This window comes from Ambystoma mexicanum, chromosome 6q (genome assembly GCF_040938575.1).
Source record: "Ambystoma mexicanum isolate Mex_15411 chromosome 6q, UKY_AmexF1_1, whole genome shotgun sequence".
NCBI lineage: Eukaryota > Metazoa > Chordata > Amphibia > Caudata > Ambystomatidae > Ambystoma > Ambystoma mexicanum.
This window is the reverse complement of record NC_090937.1, coordinates 1,405,585,620-1,405,612,557: the sequence shown is the minus strand read 5'-3', so window position 1 is coordinate 1,405,612,557 and position 26,938 is coordinate 1,405,585,620. Positions and strand designations below refer to the sequence as shown.

Sequence of the window (26,938 nt, the reverse complement as noted above, 5' to 3'; positions counted from 1 at the left end):
TTGTGTGGGGGATTCAAAGTCTGGCCCAGGCGTACGATGACAGCATTACGAGGGAATCATATGGGCATGGGAATACTAACAATCTATCCTGAAGTAAAGTTTGTTACATTGGATCAAGTTAAGGCAAAATTGGGGGGATACATTTGGGTTGGCTTTCCAACTTCAGAGACTGTGGGAGTCATTCCGGGGGTGGTCAGCATCATTCCTGGAGGAGCCCCATTTGGTTTCCCTTTTGAGGTTCTTGGCGAATTCAGGGAATTCCGCAAAGGATAGCGGCTGTGATCTATAGTATGGCCGTGAGTTTGGCCCCCAGGGATGAGTTGGCCAGTAGGCAGAAATCGGAAGCTGACATAGGTAAAAGCACTGGGGGGATGCTAAATGGAACGCTAGATGTACACGTACTAAAAATGTGGCAATTTGATTCGGATTTACACTCGTAGAGCTGAATATTTTCCATCGGACGTACCCTGTCCCAGTGGTTCAGTCGAAGTTTGAGGAAAATGCCTGAGGTGCAAATGTGCCAATACTACTTTATTCAGGTCTTGTGGATTTGCCCACACTTGCTCCCCTTTTGGAGACAGGTCTCTGAAGTTAAAGGGGGTATGATTCACTGTGAAGTCCCTTTAACTATACTGTGTTGCATCTTTGGTTGGTTACCACGTGCCCTATAGGGCGGTATGAAATTACTGTCTATTTGTACGGTGCTAGCTCAACATTGCATATTAATGCCCCGGGCATACCAGGCGGCTCCAACGCTGTCAAAATGGCTCAAGGACCTGGCATTGTGCTGTGATATAGAGCAGGAATATTGCAGGACACTACCGACCGGCTATAGGCCTGCAGACATTTAGGATCCATTGCGGGCTATGCGGATCAGCAGGGGTAAGGCAGAGGGAACCTAAGGGAGGAATAACGGCTGTGAATGAGCTGGTGGACTGTGGAAGGGTCTTGATGCAGCAAAGTGTGCCTCCCAGTCGGGTCAAGGCATGGCATTGTACGGGATGACTTGATTGCCTAAGAGTTGGGCATGACCATGAGCCTCTTATCTCCACCTCGTTTGAGGCTGTGAAAATGGACCCTTGATCATCAGTCATTTCATGTCGACATTCACCCTAGGCTGTGTCTCAGCGCTAAAAGACAGGCATGCCTAAATGTGTGTGCTTAGCAACATGATTAAACATACACAGCCAGGAATTGTAAAGTTCTTGGACTCAAGAGTTGCTACTCTGATGCATTACTCTGAATTATACACTTGACACAGGAGTTATGTTTATGTATTTAATATGACCCCCCTATCTTCTGAAGGATCTTATTTTCATTCAACAACCTAAAGCAAAAGCAGATGTAACGTAACACGCTATCAGTTTAAATGCACTCAGCAAGCCCCCAAGCTTCACTCCCATTTAGAGCAGAATGTGCTTCAAATGAAACCGCATCTTCTGGGGTTTGAGAATTCTGCTTAGTTGGGCACGGCTGTCTCTTTCCTGCTGCTGCTCTGCCTAGGACTCCTCTGCTCTGCCCTCCTCGCCAGCCCCTCAGGCCTCTATGCACAGGCATGTCTGCTGCCGTTAGTGTCCCTTCCCCTTTTGCTTGGGCCTTATATGTATGAAGGAACATGGTTTCCCAGCCAGTGTGTGTGCATTATGTCATGTCTGCTATCGTGAAGCGTAAAGCCTAGAGCTGAGCGTGTCACTGTGCTCGCCGAGTTAGGTCTGCTATGTACAACTCCATTAGGTGGGTTTTTGCACCTCTTCATTGAGCGCTTTGTACCCGTTCAGTGAATGCCTCCACTGTATACTACGGCGCTTGGCTATCTGCTGTGAAGAGACATTTCTCTCACTTGTTACTTCTTAACCTTTGAGACGTGCACGATGCATCTGTTCGTGTCTGCCAATTTCCTGTTCTTGAATCCTTATCAGATATAACACTTAATGGTGTGAAGTCAACGCTCGCACCTACTGGTGTGCAGTTATAACAGGCAGCTATCTGCCGTTTGCTCATCTGCTAGAACAGGAAAGCACCACTTGCTGGACCCTGGTGATGCCAAGAAATATTCGTCCAGCAAGTGTGCACACTAGCCCCAAGTGTGAACAGATGCTGTATGTTTGACTGCCATTCTTCGGCCATTAATGGCTGCAAGCCGCATGAGATATGAAAACAGCAGTCATCTTCATTTGTCATTGTTTCACGGACTACAGGCCGCTTGAGATATGAAAAGCTGACTTAAATTAGATTTGTTTTCATGTCAGGGAGGGCCATTAGCCTTTGCAAGTTATGTGGCCCTTATTGGCTATTAGACGCTCTATCTGTTAACATTGAAAACTGAAGTACACTTGTTGAATGGTGCCTCAACGTGAACCTTATTAATTAGTAAAAAAATATATATATCTGTTGATCAACATTGGTATGGAAGAGCACTGCTTCTTCCAGAACAACCTTGACCGATTTTAGTGAGGGCTAAGGCCGATGTCCAAAACTGGCCTGTCCTGCCTGTCTCGATGCTGGGTCGAGCCAATCTGTTAAAAATGATGATGCTCCCAAGTCCCCCCGAGCGTGTGCCGAGTCATTGAGGGATTGCAGAGGGGCAAGGTGGCCCCAAGAATTGCAGGGTCAACGCAGGTCAGGTCTGTGTGGGACGGGGGCTGAGGCTTCCAGACGAAATATTATTGGGCTAACCAATTGTTGACCATGAACTAATAACTTTATGAGGAAGGGTTGGAAGGGGGGCTACACATTCAGTTGGAAAGAAACATGATGAGGAACCTCCCCACCCAGCACTTATGCTGTACTGGCACTGGCAGAGGATTCCCCTGCTGTCACCAGGTCGGCTTACAAATGAAGCGTGGTCCGTGTTCCTGGGCAAGACAGGCTGGAGGGGGTTGGTGTGTTGGAGGCACACATTTGGGGTATTCAAGTTCTCCCACAGGTGGGGGAAATTAGGCTACCAAGCAAAAGCTGCAGCAGGCATTCAGAAAACAAAACATCCTAAACAATTGTCCCCTTCCGCCGGTTGCAAGATTCCCAAGGGCTGCGCGAAAGTGATTGCTTCACATATACACGGTTAAAGCATGCCATGCGACATGAAGGTAGGGAGGACTGTGACCTCCCAGAGTGCTCCCCGTTGGAGGCCAACCTGCTGGAAGAGAGTAAGTCCGGGAAGCTGGTCACTACAAAATACTGCACAGGACCTACTACACTATGGCTCGTTTACATGGAGGGCACCTACATCAATACTATCTGGGAATGCCCCAGGATAAAGTGCTACTGGGGAGGCCTTTGCCAGACTGCTACCCATGCTGAGGGTTGGGCGGACGGCAGTGGGGGGAGGGTACAGACTTTCCCTGAAAGGAGCAGTGCTTGATTAGAACGGCACTGATGATATCTAAAAAGGGATATTGCAGTGGGCTGGATCGGTCGCCCGAGGATTTCAACTTGGAGAGAAGGAATGGACTTTTGTTGTGACCTGTAACACTGAGTGTAAAGAAATAGGGGCTGCCCCAGAAACAGCCAAACATGGGATAAATGGCAAGACAAGATCTGAGGGTTGATCACCATGGAGGGACTCAGACTGTTGAAAGTGGAAAGGGGTCTTGAACCTGGGGAGTTGGATAGAGGCGGAATGGGATTATGGTATATTGGGTTATCTGGAGGAATTAACAACGGGAGGGGATTGGGGGAGGGCTTCTATCAATGTAACATGACATGTCGATTTTCTCTGTACTTCCCTGACTCGTCGTGTACCTTTTTGTTTAAAAATCAAACGAAAATGGTTTATTAAAAAAAAAAAATATGTCAGATATATAAATATTTTTATTTATTATACATACTAGGCAGTGTTCAGTTCACTTTTCAGTTCAAGAAAGAGAAACTTTATAAATATAGACAGTAGGGCTTTTGCAGTTGTAACAATTCAATAGTAAACCTTAAATTAAAATACAAGGAATGTTTCTTCAGGTTAGCAAAAGTATTCATTAACCAACTATCACAGAATGATAATACTGGCAGGTATCATAAGTTTGTATACAATTGCAGAATAAGGCAAGTAAAAGCACTTGACAATTAATACTTGGAATCACATTTTCAGGCAGAATGAATCAAGACCAACACAGAGCCGGTATGACTTGCATTAATTTCACAGAGGCCTGAGGCTTTAGTAGTCTATCCCTATCTAGTTAAGAGTGTTGCAGTGTCAGATTCAAGATCTTCACTCTGCCTTCATTTGAGTTGTTGGATGCAAGTGTGGTAGTGAACGCTAACTACGCTGACAACACTAAGTGTCTTATTCCACTCTCAGGCAACTACAGAACTGACACCAACACAGTCCATAACATCTACAGCCTTATCTATATTTGGATGATTGAGAACGGGTTGGCTTTAACAATGCAAAAACCGAGACTATGATCACAGGTGCGTAAACTGGACGCCAATGATCAATCCTTCCAAATTGCTGAATGCATCCTGGCTACCTTGCCAAAACGTTAAGACTCTAGGGGTTGTCCTTGACCAAGAGCTTAGCATGAAGGCTCATGTCAACAGCTTGGTCTCAGGCACCTCCTACTACATCGAATTGCTAGCACAACTTAGACTGCCACCAACTGCGCTACTCTGGCGATTGTTGGAGCACACCTCGATAACTGTGCTAGGATCCTGCTGGGTATCAGGAACAGTGAAATTAATCGCCTTCAGGTGGCTCAGAATAACAGTGCGTGTGGTGATGGGCCTGCGCAGATCTGACCACAGCCAGAAGGGCTCTACACTGGCTTCCTATAGATAAACGCATTAACTTTCGGAGAAGGCTCCCTGTAAGAACACCAAAATCACAAACAGACAAATCAGCCCTTTAGCAACACAGGGGCAGCAAAGCAACTCTAGGCAAGTTCTACAAAGAGTCTCACAGTACCTTAAATGTGAAGAGGATTCAGCACAATGCCCCCACGATGCAGCGGTAGCAGACCCGGTCACCGGATTCTTGGTCAGGCAGACTGAAGAAGGGACACTGGCTGGACCTTGCAGCAGCAGTCGAGCGGAGAGACTGTCAGCAAAGGATTCCTCATGGTTCTGTGGTTTTGGAACCCTTTTCAAAGCATCAGTGAAGAACGGTTCCTGTCCAGTCGATTTAGCTTGCTTCCTCGGCCCAGCCTTCAGGAGATGAGCCATCAAGGAGTGGAATCTTGCCTCTGGCGGTACGGAAGGAGTCTCCCAAAGTTTTGGGAGGATTCGATCTTCGGAAAGCAATGCGCTGCACAATGGCTACAGGTCCCAGGGTATTGGCAGTTTGCAGCCCGTGAAGGTCACAGCTCCTCGAGGGAGAGATCAAAGTGCCGGTCATCTTGGGAATGGATGGTCCCACCAGTCTAAGGGAGGCGGTCATCCAGTCTGGAAATCTCCCCCCTGTCGCTTGGAAAAGAGTGCTGGAGCAGCAGCGGTCACTCACATGGCTCTAGCAGTTTATTTATTTGGATTTGTAGAGCATGCATCAGCCCGGGCGCATCGTGGTGCTTGTTAGACAGATCTTTGTTACAGGTCAATGTACATTTGCAGTTTACAGTATGGTTGTTTGTTACAGACAGATTAAAGTGACAATTAACATAAAAACAGTTGAGAGTTGTCATAAAAAGCATTTGCAATTTACAGAACAGAAAGTGAGGTTTTGAGTTTTCTTTAGAATGCAAGGAGTGCGTTTTCTGCTCTGATGTCTGTGGGTAGTGCGTTCCAGGATTTAGCTGCAATGTATGGGAAGCCTATGCCACCAGCTTTGGCCCTATTGATTCGTGGCACGTGCAGTTGGTTGGTGTATTGTGACCTAGTGGGTCGAGTATAGGAGGATTTGGTAATTGTCTCTGATAGGTATGATGGTGCAGAGAGAGAGAGGCATTTGTGGGTGAGGATCTTGAAGGTGAATCGCTTTTTGACCGGGAGCCATTGGGCAGATTGTCTAGCCTGAGAAACATGCTCCCTTTTTGGGATGTTTAATGCTGCATGAAGTGCATTTTTCTGCGTGACTTGTAACCCGTTTTAGTTTTTTTTTTTTATGTACCTGCTAGTAAGCCATTGCAATAGTCCAGTTTAGCAACAATAGTTGCTCTAGCTATTGATAGACAATTGGGTTTGGAAAGGTAAGGTTTTATGGCGTTTATGAGCTTGGTAGTGTGTGCGGCTGCGGATGTGATAGTGCCAACCTGTCTGGTCATGGATAGAGTGGAGTCTAAATAGACCCCTATGGTCTTGACGGCTGAAGCCACAGGGATAATAATGTTATCAATGGTGAAATTGGCATACAGTTTATCAAGTTTCACAAGGGTATTCTTTTGACCTAGTATAATTATTTCTGTCTTATCCCCATTGAGGCAGAGGCAATTGACCGCCATCCAGGTCTGAATGGTGGAATAAATTGTGTGAAGTGCCTCTGCGTCTTTGTGGTATGAGCCAGAGAGAGGTAAGAGTACCTGCGTATCGTCAGCGTAATTAGTGTATGCAATACCAAGTGAGTCGAGCTTATCGCAGAGGGGCTTTGTGAACGATCCCTGTGGGACTCCGCAATGAATGGTGGTGGTAGGGGTAGCGTTTGCTATGTTTGAGAATACCTTCATTGCTCTGCCTTCATGGTAGGAGGCGATACAGAGCGCTGCTTCTTTAGAGAAGTTTGCTGAGTATGTAAGGTGAGATGCAAGGTTCTTGTGGTCCACCAAATCGAAGGCAGCCCAGAGGGCTAGGAGTAACGAGAGGGCTGGCTTGCCTTGGTCCATGATTTGTGTGATCTGGTTCTTTAGATTCACCAGGGCTGCTTCAGTGCTGTGTCCTTTTCGGAAACCAGATTGCATAGATTCTAAAATAGGAGTGGGTTTCCAGGAAATGTTGGATTTGGCCATGACTGGCTTTATCCAATATCTTAAGGAGGAAGGGCACAGTGGTTATTGGTCGGTAGTTATTTGGTTGTAGAGGGTCGAGAGTAGGCTTTTTTAAGAGGGGGCAGACGCAAGCCTCTTTGAGGCTGTCTGGGATAATGCCTGTTCGTAAAGAAGCATTGATGAAAGCTGTCCGGAGCAATGCAAGACGATCTGCGCAGTCCTTGATAAGCTTTGGAGAACATATGTCACCTTTGCACATACAGGGTTTGAGGAGGTTCATCAAGTCTAATTCAGTGATGTCACTGAAGGTGAAGACGGGTTTAGTGTAGTTAGTTGAAGCAGGGGTTGAGTTGGTTTGCTTAGGATGAGGAGGTAGAGCTTTACAGTGATCCTGGATTTTATTTTGAAGGAGATCGATTTTATGAAGCATGGCATATTGGATACTGGCACTCTAGGCTTCATCTTTAACAATTTCATCTGGTGTGTTAGGTGGCAAGATGAGCTTGTTGAAGATAGTGAAGATTTCCTTCGAGTGTAATTTCGCATTGGAAATGCGTACATTGAATGCGTTGGCTTTAGCTTTGGTTTTGGCTGCTTTGTATTGGTGGGAGATTAAGTTAAAGCTGTTTTCGGCACTGTCACTTGGATTAATTTACACGTTTTTAGTGCCTTTCTTTTGCAGGAGCGCAAGGACTATAGTTCTTCAGTGATCCAAGAAATGGAGTGTAGTGATTTATTTTCTTTTTTGCATTCAAGAGGTGTTATTACATTAATGGCTTTGGTGAGAGTGTCCTTGTATATGTCTGCTAAGGTATTAGGATAATTGGAGAAAGAGGGGGCTAGCTCAGGGATATTAAGGTATGGGCGGAGGTTGTTCTCTGAGCTTCTCACTTGAGCTGCAGGGGCAGGTGTGAGAGTTTTGTGGCTTTTGGTGATGGGTAGCGTGAATTCAATACAGTTGCGATCAGTGTCATGATGCCTACCTCCAAGGAGCCAGGTCCGACCCAGCAACCCCAGAGGCAGGCATCATTTCTCCCCCCCCCCCTTCCAAAGCTATTTAAACCACGCCCGATCAGCAACTCACGCTTCGCGTTGTTCTGCTCCTCGCAGCTGGACGCTCACCGTGTCAGCTCCTGCATCTGGACTTCAGCCACTCCTGTCAGCATCCTGGATCGCCTGCAAAAGGAGATAAGAAGGAATTGGAGAGAAAGAAGACCTTACCTGCTAAAGCTGCATCACGGGGACATCACACCGACGATCCTGAAAGGGAAGACATCATTTTAAAAGCATTTCGTTTCGACCGCTGCAGCGCTGCATTTCACTCACCTTTCCTGGGCGCCTCCATCTTCAGCAGCGATCATCCGGATCCGCACCCACTTCCCAGAACCTAGAGAGAAAAGACAAGAAAACAAGGTGAGAGAAGGAAGGGAAAAAGGAAAAGCTCAGTTTCCTTCTAAGACTTACCTGTTGGGTCATTCCCATTTCATTTCGGGTCCTGCCGCTTCCAGGCATTCCCGACCCCGGCCCCAATGGGGAAAAAAGACAAAGACATTGAATGAGCGAATGCAAAGACATTACCTGAACGCTCATCCAGAACTTACACTTCGGGTCGGCGCCATATCTCCGGCATTCCGAACCCCGGCCACTAAGGGGAAAAAGACATAAGCATTAGCGCTTGCTGCAATAAGACAATGAACATTATTATTAAGCTTGAACTTTTGAACTTGCAACAGAACTCTTACAGCGCCTCACCTGAATAGTCAAGCTTATATTGAACTCCCATCAAACCTCAATCCAGTGAAGTAACTGGGTTTCAACGCGCCCCTGCATCAGAGGCAGGATGGAGAGCTCATCCTTCCAAACCCTAAGGTGAGACTTCACGGGGAATCGTGGAAGGGTATCGAGGAGGGTTGGAAGGGAGTGGGAGGCTTGAGCATTATTCCGTCAGTAGGTAATACTCCCTTTTCACGCACAGGAGAATATTCCTGCGAGCCAGAAAAGCCAGAGTAGAGGAGAGGGGCCCTTCCTGTCCATCATCAGAGTCCTGCGCTTCACCATTGAAGAAGCATCAGCACTCGAAGCCAGACCTGCGCCTCCGTGGGAATCAGGTGAGCGTGACAATCAGTCCATGGCATGGCTGTATTGGAAGTGATAGTGGTGAGGCAGTTCTGGTCTGCGACCCAGTCTATGGAGCGGTCTTTGGAATGCATGGGGTTCATAACTTTTTGGGTGAATCATGGGTCAATAAGTTCATTAGTGAGGGTATCAGCAGCTTTATCGTTATGATCATTGAAACCTAAGTTTAGGTCTCCAAGTAGAAGGGTCTTGGTGGAGCTTTTGATGTTGTTGCCGAGTCGGTGGATGAGGTGTCCCTGAAAATCTAAGAAGAGACCTGGGGGGCGGTTTAGGACATGGATGTTGATGGTGCTGTTGGGGACAGTGCTAACTTGGCAGACAGAATGTCTGAGTTGCTGGTCGAGGGATGACTGATAAGTCTAAGAGGTGGAGGTTGCTGCAGACATCCTTCCTCTTCGGAATGGATATTCCATTGATCGACTCTGGCTTCAGCATCAAGAGCCTTGCCTTTTATGCAGGAAACCAGCCATTCAACAAGCATGCTTCCATTCAACCTTTGGGTGGGGGCTGTCCTTTCAGAACAGCCAGCCTCCCAGTTAGAACTGGATTTAAGGTGAACTGTTGAGTTTCCGAGCCCTACCAGTTTACTGTCCTCCCAGACTCATAGGTGCCTTCTGGCAGGCTTCACAAAGGGATGCTGGCAAAGGAAAAAGAAAACCGGGCCTCCTCCACCCAGCACGGCATGTGGCGTTTCATGTGTCCCTTAAAGCAGCTGCAAATGCAGCCTGTGTTGGGTCACAAAATTGGTAGAAAAAGTATGCACTGCCACCAGCCACTCAGACAGATTTGTTACTGCAGCTAGAAAGTTGCAGGAGAAGTAAGGAAAGGGATATAACGTATCCCCTCGGCCCGCCACATAAAGTGGGTTGTGCTGATCTTGCAGGAAAAGTGTAGGTAGGATAAAAAGTAATCCCCTATGCTTGGAAACAGTAGTCATCACAAGGAAATACAATTAAACCACAGAGGAAAACTCAGGGAGCTTCCAGCAGCACTACACACAAGTTGCCGTGCATTGCAATAGGAAATTACAGATGTTATAGGAAAAGATGGAGAAAAGTAGACTCCATCAAAAGAAACCCATAGTAAAAACAAGAATGAGGGAGGAAAAAGGTTCCGGTTCACTCAGGAGAGTGAAAAAAAACAACAACACTCCAACAAGAAATGCTGGGAGACTATCACACAAAATGGCAATTCTACCTATTAAAACTGCAACTCAGTTGGCGAGTCAGTCTGATGTGACTCCACCGTCAATACTGACAAGGAACCGGTTAGGGAGATTTTTCAAGTGGCCTTTAAGTAATGGTTTAGATCAAAACAACCCGTGATGTTAGACAGGGATGCCACTATGTTAGACACAGCTCTCACAATGATAACTTTAAAGAGTAGCCAGTCTTCACTGTTAGGAAGGGAGAAGGGTGGTACTAGGGTACAACAAGACATACCTCAGCACACAACAAAGATAGCTCTAGGCACTATATTTAAAATATATGCACTGTTCCAAGTCAAGCACTGAGCAATCTCTTCCAATCATTGTAAGTACTTGAAAATATAGACAAGTATGCATGAAAACAGTAAAGTATCTAAAAGAGAAACAGTTAAGAAGAGTAGAACACCGCAAGGGGGTGCGGAGGATGGTGGACGTGTGAAGCTTGCGCTCCGTCGTCCTCCGTTAGGCCTAACGAGCTTGCTACACCCCGGCAGGGGTACTACGACAGCAATTCGGCTGGAGTTCCCCCCCCTACCCCTTCACCCGCGATTATGATCACCGGAGCAATCCAACCTAGCAACTCTGTCCCAGATCGCTGAAAGACACTGAGAGACAACAGAGACGGGAAGTACAAGTGTGACACTCGTGGCGGTCCTTTGCAGCCGTCCCATTGGAGGATCAACGGAAAGACTTTCAGGAGGACCACGAGGGCCCGTGTGAAAGGGTACCCCCACCCCGGGTGAGCTACATCCCGGAGGGGTGCCCTCACGGCCACCAGGGTGAGGCCTCCAAGACCTTCCTGGAGCGAGGCGGCCGGAGGCAGATTGACGTAGGAGCAAGGCGGAGATCCCCGGACGGCCCAGAACAGAGTGAGACGGAACCCTCACCACACGGAATCGGCGCAATCAAGGAGCCGGACCCGCAGGCATGGTGCCCCACAGTGCAGAACAGAGCGCACTCAGGCACTTCTATCACTGCAATGATTCAGGAGGGCACCCCAAGTACATAAAGTGTCACACCAGGCGCACAGTCAATATGTCGGCGGGAGACAGCCCCTCAATCCCCGCACTTATAAGGGAAGGATATTCTCCAAGAAATGAAAGCAACCAGGACTGATTTACAAGCTTCAATATGAGACCTCAGGGGGAGAGTGGACACGCTCAAAGAGAAAATTGAAGATATGGAAAACCACCTCCAGACGGACCTCCTAGACATGAAGTGCAAGGCTGACCGACCTCGAAATGAGAGGAGAAGGACATGTTAAAGATGGATGATCTTGAAAATAGAGAACGTCTTAACAACCACTGTATCCTTGGGGTAACGCAGCAGAAAGGGGAAACAGCGGCAGAGGTCAGAAGGAAAGTCCAGGGGCTGATCAACCAATTGTTCACCCTAAAGGAGGTCAAAGCAGTCCAGCTAGAGTGGGCCAATAGAGGCGGAGGAGGCCAGAGATCCATAGTGGTGCGTTTCCTCCGCTATAGAGAAAAGATGGGAGGTACTGGAGAAGGCGGAGAGACTGGAGAGCTTCAACTTTGAGGGGGACACACAGTTTTCCAAGACCTCTCGACCCTGACACTTGGCCGTCGTAGGGACTGTGGCCCCCCTCACTCAGTGGCTCACTGGACAAGAGATCATATACAGGTGGTGATACCCCTTTGCCCTGTCCTTTGAGAGAAATGGAGTGGACTACACAGTGACGAGCGGAAAGGAAGCCCTCCGGGTGCTCCAGGTCCTCAAAGGGGCGGGGGCCCCTCCATGAGGGGAGAGGGAGACACCCTGCCCCCCCACCCCCGATTCTTCCAGAGCTCCGGAAAGCCCCTGGTCCATCAAAAAAAAGATGAAGGAGAAGAGGAAGTTCATGAAACCGAGCACTCCAACACGTGAAGGAGGAATGGATTAAGGAAAACTGATGTGACGACACAAAGTTTCACCCAGTTATGATGGGCAAAGTTCGACCCCTACTGGGGGAAAGATGAGGCCAGGGAGAACAAAGGAGGACCACTGCTTCAGGACCCGCAGTAGCCTGCCCTTTGACAGGAGTCTCTAATGGGGAGGTGCAGGGGGGGGTGGGGGGGGGGGGGGGGGGGGGGAGTCTAGTGGGGAGGGAATGGGAAGCCTGAACGGGACTTTGCCCGGACAAGGAATAAAACGGAATGAGAAGGGGCATACCAAGGCAGGAGGTGGCGTGAGTAACCAGGTTCTTCTTGATGGCTACTCCTGAGAAAGCTGGCCGGGCCGAAAAACTCGGGGTAGGGACTCTCAATGTGAAGGGCCTTAATTCGCCCACGAAACGTTCCCTGTTGGGTAGAGATGCGAAATGCAGACCTGGCTCTCCTCTTCGTCCAGGAAACTAGGCTGGTGGCGGGGGAGGAGAGACGTATCCCGGGCCCCCACATAGGCCAGTCGTTCTGGGCATCTGGCCCCGCTAAGAAGGGGGGAGTCGGATTCTTGGTTCATAGAAAACATAGGCTCTTCTCCCAGCTGTCAGTATGGGGCAGAATGGATAGAATGGCACTGGTGGTTTCTGGGAACCTAGTCAATACCAGGATAACCCTGGTGTCGCTCTACTGCCCCAACACAGGCCAGATGTCATTTTTGAAGGAGGCACTGAGGTAGATCCTGGACAGGGTGGAGGGGCTCCTTGTGTTGGGCAGGGGGGGAGTGGGCTGACAGGGGATTGGACCATAGTGTGGTAGGGAGGGGCAGGCGAACCAGGATTTCGCCGACTTCATGTGGGGTCAGGGGTTGGTGGACATCTGGAGGGATACCCACCCGACAACACAGGGATACACCTTCCACCCGGCAGCTCACGGTTCTAACACCAGAATAGATTACCTCTTTATGGAGCACCATCAGACCTCTAGAGTACACAAATCCAAGATCCGCCCTGTCAGCTGGTCTGACCACGACCTAGTGGGGGTGGACATTACAATGTCAGGGCTTAAATCCAGGGAGTCCCTCTGGCGTTGCAACGACTTGCTTTTGAAAGATGCGGTTTTCCAGGAGGAGATGGGAGAGGCCATTAAGGAATACTTCGCCCTTAACGACATGGGGGAGGTGGAGAGTGGGATAGTGTGGGACGTCCGTTAAAGCAACCTGGCAGGGCATCCCGATAAGGGAAGGGGCAGCAAAGAAAAGAAAAAGGACCCTTATGGCCTAGAAATTAAAGGGGAGAGATACGCCACCTGGCGAGGGCAGAAGAAAAGTGGGATGAAAAGGGGAAAGGGACAGAGATAGCTAGAAGTAAACGACACAAGCTAAAAGAGATAGAGATGGGGAAGATAGTCTCTGGCCTCCAGTACTTGAGACAACCATACTACGAGAGAGGAGATAAGGTGGATGGAATGCTGGCGGCCAGACTCTGCGAGGTGGGATGGAGTCAAAACTGGAGGCGATAGGGGAATTCGCAAATTAGTAGGAAACCCTGTAGGGGGAGGAGGGACAAGCAGATGGAGAAGAGATGGAATCCTACTTGGAAAGGGTAACCCTGTCTACACTCAGGAGTGGAGAGGTTTTAGAGTTGGACACCCCGATCAAAACAGAGGAGGTCCTTGTAGCAATAGCGGGCCTGAAAATAGGAAAGACCCCGGGGGAAGATGGGTCCACGCCAGGCTTCTATAAGGCCTTTTCCGGACTGTTGGCAGGCTTCCTGGCCGATCTATTTACCCATATTATGGAGACAGGGAGGGCCCCCCCCCCCCATCATTTGGTAAGGAATTGATTACTGTAATCCCCTAGGAATGATAAGGACCCGACAGACTGCCGGTCTTATAGACCCATTTCCCTCCTGAATGTTGATGCTAAGCTATTCACCAGGATAATCGCTACAAGGCTGGAAGACCTGATGACGAGGCTAATCCATTCAGATCAGGTTGGCTTTATAAATCGGAGGCAAGGTGCAGATACAATGAGAAAGACGCTACATCTTATGCATGAGGCAGCGACACGCGGGGATATCCTGTTCCTGGTGGCCATAGATGCAGAAAAAGCCTCCTACCGGGTGGACTGGGGCTTCCTGCATAGAGTATTGGAAAAATTTGGTATGGGACGGCACTCCAGCAGGCTATTTGTGCCCTCTATGAAGATCCGACAGATAGCATCTAGGGTCACGGTTAATGGGTGTCTCTCCCGTAGCTTCCATCTCCGACGGGGGACAAGACAGGGTTGCCCCCTGTCACTGCTCCTCTTTGCCAGGACCATGGAAATATTGGCAAGAACTCAGAGGGACGGAAGAGGTGAGGGGTATTGAGGTAGGGGACAGAATTGGCCTTTACGCAGATATAATGCCGCACCTACGACATCCAACTCAGTCAGTCCCGGCAGCCCTCCAAGTAATAGGCAAGTTTGGTTGTTTCTCCGACTTTAAGGTGAATGTGGGTAAATCAGTGATCTTCCACCTCGCCACGGATCCAGTCAGGAACTTAGAAGAACTGAAATCCATGGGACTCCATATCCAAACAGAAGAGATAAAATATCTGGGTGTAAACATAGTAAGACCGGATAGAGATATAGGCCAGGCCAACTACCCCGCACTGTTCGACACATTGTTCACAGAAATGGAGTAAAGGACAAATATGGATGGGGAGACTGAATGCGATAAAAATGAACCTTCTCCCTAGAGTGCTTTACCTCTTCCAAATGCTCCCCACTGGGGCCTTGGAAGACCACTTAAAAGAAGCAAAGCGTTGTATTCTGAGATTTATATGGCAAGACAGAAAACCTAGGCTATCTTATGAGATACTTACACTCCCAAAGGAGAAGGGTGGAGTGGGCCTCACTGATCTACAATATTACAGGGCTGCACAACTCCGGGCTCTAATTCCCCATTTTAGAGAGGACAAGGATAAGCAATGGGTCTATCTTGCAAACCACCACCTGTACCCAGTCACGGTTGGTGAATTGCTCTGGGTCCCCATTAACAAGCTCCTGAGGCGAATTAGGGAAAATCCCTATCAGAGGGCCATGTGGGAGGCCCTAGCAAGAGGGAGTAGAGGGGGTCAAATTACCATCTGGGCCTCACGATGAGCCATATCTGGGCGCCACCAGTTAGAGATGCAAGCCCAGAGGTAGGGCAATACCAGGCCTGGTTTGAGGCAGGGCTCACTAAGATTGGCCAGCTGATACGGGGCAACAAACTCATAGGTATTCAAGACCTTGAGGAGGCACTGGGCATCTGTACATTATCTCCCCTAATCTACCTCCGATTGAAGGGGATATTCATGTCTGCAAAGTTGAAACCGCTGATTCGGAGAGACCTCACCCCGGTCGAGAAAATCCTAGACACTCATTGAGACGCATTGACATGAGTGGGCTAATCTCGGTACTCTATGGGGCACTACTTGAATCCAGGGGGGGAGGCGAATGGCAGTCTCAGAGCAAAATAGGGGAGGGACCTGGGCCGAGACAGGAGTGATGTACTGTGGCCTCAGATCTGTGGGCGGGCCTTCAAGACCTCGATTGTCTGCCAATACAAGATGCATGCTGTGAAATTGTTACACAGATGGCAGTACAATCCGGTGCCCCTCACTAGGATGTACCAGGCGGTTGACCCCCACTGCTGGCATGGGTGTGGGGAAAGAGCCAACTATTGGCATATGTGGTGGTCGTGCCGACAGAGGTGTTGGGATGGATTAGAGAGGGGGGGGGGGCTACACCCTGGATCCCATCTTAGTGCTCTTTGGCCTAGAGGAAAGAGATGAACAATGGATAAAGCTCCTGGCTAATTTCCTGCTTCTGGCGGCGAGGGCCCGCCGGGCCAGACCTTGGAAGAGAATGCATCTCCCCTCGTTGAGTGAATGGGTAGGGACTGCCAAAGATATATCTCATGGCTGCGATTCAAGCCAACACTACATCTGTGGAATCCGAATGGCCCCAATTTCTTAACTTCTTTTGCGCCACAAAATCCCAAAAGCAGGGTAACGAAAGACACGGACTCGGCCTCATCAGACATTTAACTCAGACTCTGAAGTTGTACGTCGGAGTAAGTCGGAGACCACTTGAGACTAATCCGTCAGACTATGGACTCACGCTGTTAAGTGATCCAAGCTTCCCGATCCGTCCGTCCGTGACAGCCTGTTCAACCGAGGGGGGAGGTGGTTTAATTAAGGAGCCCTTGAACGTTTGTTTGCGAACCAGCTCCCCGTTTTTCACTAAATGCCAATAAAAATAAATAAATACAAATTAAAAAAAAAGAAGAGTAGAACATGATTTTACCAGGGTGTTAAATGTTATTTGGGGAGCATTACAAAAATTATAAAGTGCTGATTCCAAAATGGCCTCCTGCGGTGGGAGGAAGTGCTGATCGGCAGCTCTTTCGCGGCCTATAGCAAAGGGGGAATGCAGCGTTTCTTCCCTCCCCATGATGCCCATATGAAGAAAGGATGAGCTCCCCCCTCCACCGTGCATCTCCCTAGCAAAGGAAAGGAGCCGCAATTACGTCTCAGGATTGAGCGAATCAGAGAAGTTACAGCGCGGCGGGCAGAACACCCCGGCAGAAGCCATAGCGAGCAGCACAGCCTGAATGAGGGACCTGATGGAGTAAGGCACACTCCCTCTTGCCCGTGCAGAAGCTGATTTGCAAAAAGAGCCTAACAGAGGAGGAGCACTGCTAATTCCTAGAAGAGGTGGCAAGCGGACCGCGGAGGGAAGCAGTTAAGAACATGTGGCACCGAGGGATAAGATACTCGGATCTCTGGGACACTTGATAACATGCAGGGTACACAAGCAAGGGGTAAAAGCAAGCACTCCCCCAATCTTCCTTAACTTTAAACTGCCAATCAAGGGGAAAGGCTACATATACCACCCACGTAATAGGAGGACTATAGCCGCACCAACGCTGACAAGGCCTTACTGACCAGGGGATACGGTCTTTGAGAGAATACAGAATCTGGTGGCTGCATACCAGACCTATAGGACTGAATGTTTAAGCAGGAGAGCCATCCGGATATCCCCTCTGGTCGCTGTTCAGTATACAGAGGGCATAGAGGAAAACTAACATTGGGAGGAGAGGGGGCAGAGATTGTCACCAGACTGAGTGGTGAATAAAATCCTGACGGCTTAGTGAATCTGTGGCAAGTGACCAGACAGGTGACCTATCCCAAGGGAAGCATATGTCGAGTGCTAAGGGGAAAGGAAGCATTTAAGGCACCTCGGTACCCCCCAAGGTGAGCACCCAAAGGACAGAGGCGACAATCACAGGGTGCTGGCAGCCAGAGGGGAAAGAAACGCCTGGCAAGACGCGCTACCACAGTACACTGTCTCCATACAATGCAACAAAAGAGCAGATCAAATGGCAATTACTAAAGAAGAAATATTGCAGTGCCTAGGGGAACACCAACAATGCCTAAAGGAAACGCTTCAGGAGTGCTTTCAGGAACAGATCATGGCAGTTAGATTGGTCATTAAAAGTGCTGTGTCAGAAATTAAAGGGGAAATCTCAAAACTAGGAGAGCGAGTTGATTACACAGAGCGAGCTCTACAGGAGTTAGCAGAATACTTGAGGAAAGAGGAAAGATGATGAAACCTTGGAGCAGCTAGCACCGATGATGCACAATCTCAAAATCCAGTGTGAAGACCTAGAGAGGCAATCCAATGTACGCATTAAAAATGTCCCAGAGGAGATAACAGACAAAGATCGTATGCATGCAATACAAACTCTCTGCGCTGACATACTGTTGGAGATCCCTGCGGATGACATTCTTTAAGACAGAATACATTGGGTGGGCCCTCCTAGGAAGCACCGGGAACCAGACTCTGGGATGTATTGGCTGCATTCGCATCCTATGGGAAGAAGGAAGGAGTCCTTAGGGCAGCATGGAGAAGTACATCCTTAACCATCATTGGATCGGAAGTCCAGCTTCATCAGGGCCTGGCTTTCTGTACCCTAATCAATAGGAGACAGATGAACCCGGTTACCAGTATTCTCAACTAAGGGACAGCGAGTTACAGATGGAACTTTCCATTTGGACTGCCTTTTGCCTGGCAGGGGAGACAGCTTCGGGTAAAGACATGTTAAGAGGGCCTGGATGTTGTGGCGCTGGAAGACAGAAGAGACCAATCAGGATCATTCAAGGCAGAAGCCGAGTCGACAAGGGGAGTGGTCGATTGTTAAACGGGACAATAGGAAGACCAGAGCTCCAAGAGGCTGGGACAAATCAAAAGGACACACCACAAACTGAGGGGTGATGGCGGGCCGATCAGATGACTCATGTACACCAGGGGAATGGGGATATATACTATGAATAAGAAGAGGAGGGTGAGGGACAGTGGAATTGGAGGACCGAAATGAAAGTGGACGTTGAAGTAGGGGACCGGATTGGGATCTCATGGAAGGTGCTAGTATACCTTTCCGCAGTTGGTTGATCCCAGGTAGTTTACTGGCACATTGACTAGTTCACCAGACGTCTTCACTAGGACCCATGTGCCGGCCTGGGCCAAAGTTCAGGGATTGGGGTTTGGGGCGGGGGTGCAGATGAAAGACCATCCAGCAGGATAACAGAGTACGACTTGGGGTTGAGGACAATCAAAACTGAATCAGGAAAGCTTTAATATATGTAAAATATGCCTTTTACTTCACATTAACCACAGCCCGAACATATTTAGATCTCTCCTCAAAAGGCACAAAGGTTCGGGGCCCAAAGGAAAGGAATACCAAGGGTGGGATCAGACATCTATCATGAGCTTTAAAATAACTACGTACAACATTCGGGCGCTAAACACACTAGCTAAACGTAGCAAGCCTGGATCTTTGAGGAGCCAGAAACCTGACTTTCTCGCCCTTCAAGAAACCTATATATGCAGAAAAGATAAATCACGAATTAGATTAAAGGGGTACCTGCAGATTTTACAAGCAAACGTGGTAGAGAAAAAAGCAGGGGTACAGATTACATTTAGGAATAATCCTGAATTATTATTATTATTAAGGCCCGATCAGGCGGGGTTTATTAAGAACTGCCAGACCTTCGATAATTTAAGAAGGGTCTGCCACCTATTAGAGAAAGTGAACCAAAGGGGTATCCATGCGATACTCCTCGCTTTTTACAAGCAAACGTGGTAGAGAAAAAAGCAGGGGTACAGATTACATTTAGGAATAATCCTGAATTGGTGATTTTAAAAGTAGTAACTGACAAACAAGGGAGGTATTTGGTGGTGAAATTCCACATTAAAAGGGAAATATTTACCATAGGGACAGTATATGCACCTAATTTGTGACAGGAAAGCTTCTTGATGGCAACAATGGAGACAAGTGAAAGTTTCACGTAATACTGACAGGGGATTTTAATTTAATATGAGATGCAGGAATTGACGCTAATCGCGCGGGATTGACGACAAGGGTGCACTATCACAACTGCTTAAAGACAAATTCTTACAATTAGGGCTGGTAGATACTTGGCAGGTTAACTGACAAAGGGTGCCAGGATTTACGTTTTATACGCACGTACATAAAACCCAGTCAAGAATAGACTATATTTGGGTATCTGCATGAATGGCAGGTAACATTCAAGAAGTCTCGACAGGAATTCTAGCACTATCGGACTCCTAAGCTTTAGGGGCGATAGGGACTATGGCAATACGAGAGATTGTGGAATTGGGTTCTACAGGAATGGATCCTAGCGGACAGTCTTTTCGGGAGAAATAGAATAATGCTTTCAAGTCTACTTTAGAGAAAATGCAATGGGGGATACCTCCCCTGGTATATGCTGTAATGCTTTCAAAGCCGTAGTTAGAGGGGAACCGATAGCCTGCAAAGCATTGAAGGAAAAGATGTCTAGGCGACTGGAGGATGATCTAGAGTTTCAACTTAAAAACATAATGCCAAAAATGTAACTATACTACGAGGGAAACAATGAAAATATATAGGATAATTAGGGGACAGTTAGACTTATTAGGGGCAAAAAAAGCCAGAGAGGACCTCACTTTAAACTAAAAAATATTATGTTCAGGGAAATTGGACAGGAAAATTACTGGCACGTCAATTAAGACAAAGAATAGCCATCCAAACAATATTGAAACTTAAGAATGAGGGAGGGGAAGAGGTGGTGGACACAGAAGGGATCATAAAATGCATTGAAAAGTTCTATGGCGCTGTACTCCTGACTACAGGAGGGCCAGATAAACATATTTAGCTGAAATATCTCTCCCAAAGCCATCAGGAATGGATGGGGAGAAGCTTGAGGAGGATATTACAGAAGACGAAGTGATTGCGGCCATAAGGAAACTCCCATAGAAAAAGGCCCCTGGCCCAGATGATTTTACAGACATACTTTAAATGGGGGGCCAGAGTTTGACCATATTTCTTATAGAGTCCCTATATAATTCTTTTGAAAAAAAGTAGGCAGGTAACGTCGTCGATGGACGGAGCCAAACTGGTAGTATTTCCGAAACCGAGCAAAGACCCGGCATGGTGTGCGTTGTATAGACAAACAGCGCTATTTAATATTGAGGCAAAAATATACACCAAGATTTTTGCCACACAAATGGAGGACAGACTTCATTTATTATTAAGGCCCGATCAGGCGGTGTTTATTAAGAACTGCCAGACCTTCGATAATTTAAGAAGGGTCTGCCACCTATTAGAGAAAGTGAACCAAAGGGGTATCCCTGCGATACTCCTCGCTTTAGATGCTGAAAAAGCGTTAGATAGGGTGGCGTGGCCCTTTCTTTTTCAAACAATGTTAAAAATGGGGGTTCTGCAAGCGTTTTTTGCAGAGGATACAGGCAAATTATTAATCCCCAACTTTGCGGTTGTCCATTAATGGACAACTATCACACCCGATCTGCTTAGAGATTGGTACTAGACCGGGGTGTCCCTTGTGCCCACTGCTTTATGCATTATATTTAGAATCCTTTTTACAACACAGATGTTAATGTGATCCAATTTGAAGAAACGGAACATATAATAATGGCATTTGGCGATGACGTTACTAGCCTTATCAGACCTAGCCGAATCTCTAAAAGCAATAGTATCAGAACTAACAAAATTTGGAGCAGTGTCAGGTTTGAAAGTTAATGAGCAGGGGGACGCAGGAAAAGGTGTGTTCCCCACTCACGGGCCATACGGCTGACCTAATCACCCACCTTATCACTGCAGCTAAAATCACCATTGCTCGGATCTGGATGCATACAGAAGGCCCAGCTTTTCCCCCCATGTGCTGGGTGAAATTCTGGGACACAGCAGTGGCTTAGAAAATTACGGCTTCTCGTGTGGGAGTGATGGGGAGATTCTACAGCACTTGGTGCCTCTTTCCTTGAATATGCAGAACTATTAATAATTTAGCATTTATATAGCGCTATGAACCCTAAGGTATCTGAGCACTGCTTATTATTACCCACGGTGTGTGATGCTCATTTATCGACCTCAGAAGGATGAAAGGCCGAGTTTGGCCTTGCCAGGATTCGAACCTGCGTCAGCAGGCTCGGCACAGATGTCAAAGCGAGCGCTCTACTCTCTGTGCTATCGGACCGGCGTATTTCCTGGTGTAGAGCGACAACCACCAGCCCTCCAATGGTGCACAAAGCACTGAGCCTAGAACCACCACCCTAATACCCACCCTTTCCGAATGAAACTATATATTGTAATTGACCCAATAACTGTATGTTTCTATATTGTTTATGTTGCCTCGCAATGTCAATAACTCGAATTGCACCTTTGTTTTGACCCAACTATTGTTGAAGACAAATAAAATTGTATGTTGAAAAAAATACAATAAATCAACAAAAATACGAAATACTCAATCTTCCATTAAGAGAGCAGAAACGTGTGGATCTACCCAATTCTCATGGGCAGAAGAATTATTTTTATATCTAGTGTTTTTTATAAAGGAAATCCATGACACCGTTACATGAGGCAAACTTTCCTCATCTGTTGGACGCCTTGAGAAGGGACTTACAAAAATAGAAATATATATATCTATCTTGGATGGGGCGTATGGCCTCAATAAAAATTGTGACTTTACCACCGTTCCTTTATTACTTTCGGGCATTACCGGTTCAGATTTCCAAGAGCTTTTTTAAAATCACTCAATCGCATTTTATCCACCTTTGTCTAGCAGAATAAAAGACCTTGGGTGGCCTTACACACGATGATGGCATCGAAGAATAGAGGAGGGATAGCCTTCCCAGATTTTGGAACCTACTACTGGGCGGCACAGTTGAGGATATTGAAACAATGGTTGACAGGAGACGATAGTAGATATTGGGTCGCTGTGTATAGGTCAGTGGTGGGTGCTCCATTAGCTGAGGTTCTCTTGTTATCTAGAGCTGATCTAAGCATGAAGGCATCACGAATAACGGCACTGGTGACGATCTATGGGATGAAGTAGTCAAACAAAAAACACACAACGATCCCGGGACCGTTTACACCAATATTTGGGAACCCTCGGTTTCCCCTGGGGATGGAGACTAAAGCTTTTATAAAATGGAAGGAAGGGGGCTGTATAAGGCTTAATGATTGAACACTAGACCAAGGAATTAGAACTTTTGATCAATGCAAATAATTATTTACTCTCTCGGAAAAGGACCGACTTAGTTACTATCGCTTCGGCATTGGGCCATGCACCCCCCAAATAAAGCTCAAGCAGGAAGACAACTTACAGCATTTGAGAAATATTACATCTCATAATATATTTTAAAAAAACGTGAACTTACGAGATACATTCACATAAAAAGGCATTTGCCATGATGCCAACTGCCCAATTGGTGATCGCACGGAACTGGAAGAAGGAGGCCGCACCAACTTACCATGACTGGCAAAAAAAACTTTGACAAATATTAGCTATGGAATGGTTGACCTATAGCTTGCATGGGGATTGTATTAAGTTTGTGTCGGAATGGGGCAGATTGCTGGACTATTTGAAGGATGACTACAGAATATATCTATGCACACAGAATATTAGGATTTTCGACATTGCCTAAGGCCCACTGATATATGGAACATAAGTTGAATGCTTGTTATACTATTAAAGATACTTCTGGTTGTGGGGGTGGGGATTCACAAAAGGGGGTGGGGAGATTGTATTATGTAACAAAGCCAATAAAAAAAAATCAAAATTGTTAAAGTTTGCAAAAGCAAACTAGTCCTTTAAAAACAAAACGTAAGCCTTTAAAATACAGTGGTGATAAAAAATTGGAATCCCCTTTGTAAACAGGTTTTCACAGCATCTTACCAAGTAGTAAAATAATTCAGTACTTCTCTGCATCGGTCAGTATCCAGCTTGGGTTTAAATTGAAAGTAAGATCATTACCAGCAACAGTAGCTGCAGACTATGCATCCTTCTACTTGAGAGGCTTGTGGACCCCATTTGAGTACTTCCAGGCCTAGAAAAGAAAGATTGCAGAGCTAGACCCCATTGCAGTAATTGTTGCAATAGAGCTCCTGAGGCAGTACTTGCAGGTAAAGCCCCAAGAAGATGAAACCTCTGAGGTATTCAAAGTCAAGAGACCTTGGGAAGGTGACCCAGGCCAATTGAAGCAGCCGAGAAAGCACAGAAGTTTCAAAGAGAAAAATGAGTTTGGACGTTGGGTTTCGGTTTTAATAGCTGTGCCAGTTTCCATTGCAGGGCTGGAGATGGCTAGGCCAAAAAACTTTTAAAAAAAAAAACAAAAAACTTGTGAAATCTGAGGACCAGGTCAAGGCGACCAACCTACTGCTTCTTCATGACTGGAGAAGCCACAGTGAGGAAACAATAGTGACCCTTCTGAACAGGTCCCCAGGACACTCCAGTGGAGACTAAGGGCTCCCAGAAAAAGAGACTGGATGACCCTACAAGTAAAGCAGCTGCAGAGATCTAAAACAGGATTTCCCACCAAAGAATCCGTACATTTTGAGCAGCAGCACGACAACACCTCGGTTTCAGCTTAATGGGGGAGTTTGAGGGACATCGTGACCATATTGTGGAGGGGAGTAAATGGAACAGTCACTGGGGACAACACAGATAAGTGACAGACTTCACTCAAAAATCAGAAATTGCACCTGCAACCAAGAGCTTAAGAGCGACAGACATATTTGGAAACAAACATTTTTTGTATGGTGAATACATTGCAACAAAGAAAGCATTTCAGCTATCCACAGCACATAAAATTACTGACTTTGTAAATAACTATAGTCCAAGTAAACCAGACTGTAGTTATTTACAAAAGGCACTTCGACTAGGGAATTTAATCCCTTTTATGGTTCCTAATTTTGGTAGCTAAGGTACAGTGAGATGAAATGATGTGCCCAGCATCACACAGTTTTGGTGATGCAGAGATTTGAGCCCAGTGTGCAAATTAGGCACTAGACCGGGGTCAACATTTTAAGTAGCAAGCTACTGACCAGGCATAAAAAGTCCATTGCCACCCCATTACAAATCACACAATATGTTCACTCCCTAAGGGACGTTCAACTAACAATAGTGACTGGCAATGTAGTCAGCTACCACTAATCCCTCTCCATTTAAAATGTTGTGTTGACAACAAAAATACTATCAAAAATATACTTGACAGGCTCTGTGCTGTCACGTTTCTTACTTTCTATATGAGAGGCAAAGCAAATTAACAGGGCATGTAAACAAAATCCCTGAAAGCTGCATTGCCACATGGCTGATCATGCTCCCATATGAAGAGTTATCTTTGGAGGAAATAGTGGCAAGGACTGAGTTATTGTGTGTGCGCCTCGTGAAGCATGGGCCAGTGAATGGGAGAGAGGTCCAAAGAGAAGAAGTGGAGGTCACACTCATTACCGAGAGGCAGGCTCAATAATCAACTGTAACTTTACCCTACAAGTACAATATATGTGAAGTTTGCAATTCACAAACCCCATTCCCCAAGGTTCACATGATGGCCTTTCATCGTTTACAGGGTGGTTAAAAAAAAAAAGTCTAATTATAGAGGGTTATAGCAACTGATAGCAACAGCCTCAAGAGAAGTCAACTGAAATATTTGACTACTTCTATAAAGTCCTGCATATTATGCTGGTAAAGAGTGGCCTTCAAGCTCTATCAAAATATGGAGGAATGTATTTTATGAAAGTTACTATGGGTTAACTGTGGTTTACAATTTCAGTCTGCTAATGTAGGTTCTGTAATTTTCAACCGTTTGCTGGCAATCCAATCAGGATTGGTTAGTCAAGTCTTCCTTTCACAGAACACGAACAGTTATGCATCGAGTTATTGGAGGGTCCTCCATCCAGTCATTTCTAGATTCCATTCATCCAGTGGTGCCTTTGTGAGCACTAAAGAACCAAAGACAGACAGAATGGACATTTTCAACATTTGTCATGGCACAAACATACGCATAAAGTCCACAATCAAAATGTTTGGCTTTTGGGACTTAAAACGCATTGGTAGGCTGTTTTGCACATTCGGGGAGCAAATGGCCCAAACTCTAAAAAGGCAGCAGGGAGGTCTAGCCAAAAGTACAACGTACAGCTGCTCCAGCCTACCCGCAAACACACAGAGTAAGAAGACTTACGCAGGGTCCTTTGGAGGAACCTGGGCCCAGTTAGCCATGGTGGTAATAAGGCCAGCATATAAAAAATGAGTTACAGCTTTTAGGGCTGCCTCTGTAGAATCCCTCCGATAGCAAAAGTATGGAAACCAACCAAAAAGCTTGCAAAATGTTTAGATGACTACTAATAACAGGCAGAAATGGTTTTCTGACCGCCTTCTCCCCCCCTCCACCCAACAATAAAATTAAGATCAGCAAGTTCTTTGTCCTTAGTACAGAGGTGCCCAAAAAGACCTTCCTTTAGCATTTAGCCATTTTGGGCCCAGGCACTATGCCATTTTTTTTACTCGAAAGATCATTGAACTTGATCCACACACACACAAAGGAAGAACACTCTGCGGGAAAGGATGGGGCAAGAACAAACACAATGGAGGGTGAAGCCACACCTTTGCTTGGACCCAATCACCAGTGCGGTCCTGGCTAACAGTGTGGCGCTCACCTGAGAGAGGATTACCCAACACACCGCCAACTTCCATCACTGGCACAGCACTGCACTGCACTCCGGTGCTCCCTGTACAGGAAGTGCCCAACAGTCACCAGACCGGAGCATAGCTGCTCCTGAATTGCACGGCGCTCCCTGCCCAGGAAGGGGAGCACGCTGCATCAATCTTGAAGGCTCAACCCCTTCCACGGCATGCCTCAGAGACTTTATGGACTGCACTAGGCAGACGCATCCGGGTGATGCATTTGTTTGTGGGCACCCCACATGCAGGGTTTCACCCAACATATGCAGCTGGGCCATAAGGGACTGCCCCACACTGCTGCTGTCTGCTGGGCTGCTGCAGGCATAAGTAGTCCAGCTTATACAACCTTTGTGTCGAGCCAAGTGCGTCTGCCAGCTAAACATCCTGAAGCAGAAGAAATAACTGAAGCCAGGCAGTCTCCAAAGTAAGGTTTTTATATATAGTTTACTGTGCACTGTATAAAAATGAGCATTGTAAAGAAAATAAACATTTCTTTTTCTTACTGAAAAGAACCCTGAACCGTTTTGTGGCAGATGCTGTTAACTCTAGTTGATACTAATTAAATAGCTATACTCACTCAATTAGAAAAAGATTGGCTCCCTAAACCTAATCACTATCTTTAAGTGCAAAAAAAAAACTACATTCACTGATGCACTTTACACAACTGAAACCTTCCTGCAGTGGTCTACTATCACCTGCCACGTGGATATGTACTAGCAGTTAAGTGTAGCCTATTCCCATTTGGTGCACAAGTTAAAGCTAATTTGCATATTATTGCCTATCACCTTTTCACAGGCACA

General features: G+C 46.8%; 1 protein-coding gene across 1 annotated transcript in view; it reads right to left on the bottom strand.

Moving 5' to 3' along the window:
• The window catches only part of NOP14 (NOP14 nucleolar protein), a 423,446-nt gene that overhangs the window by 311,659 nt on the left and 84,849 nt on the right, over positions 1–26,938 (bottom strand). The window lies entirely within an intron of this gene.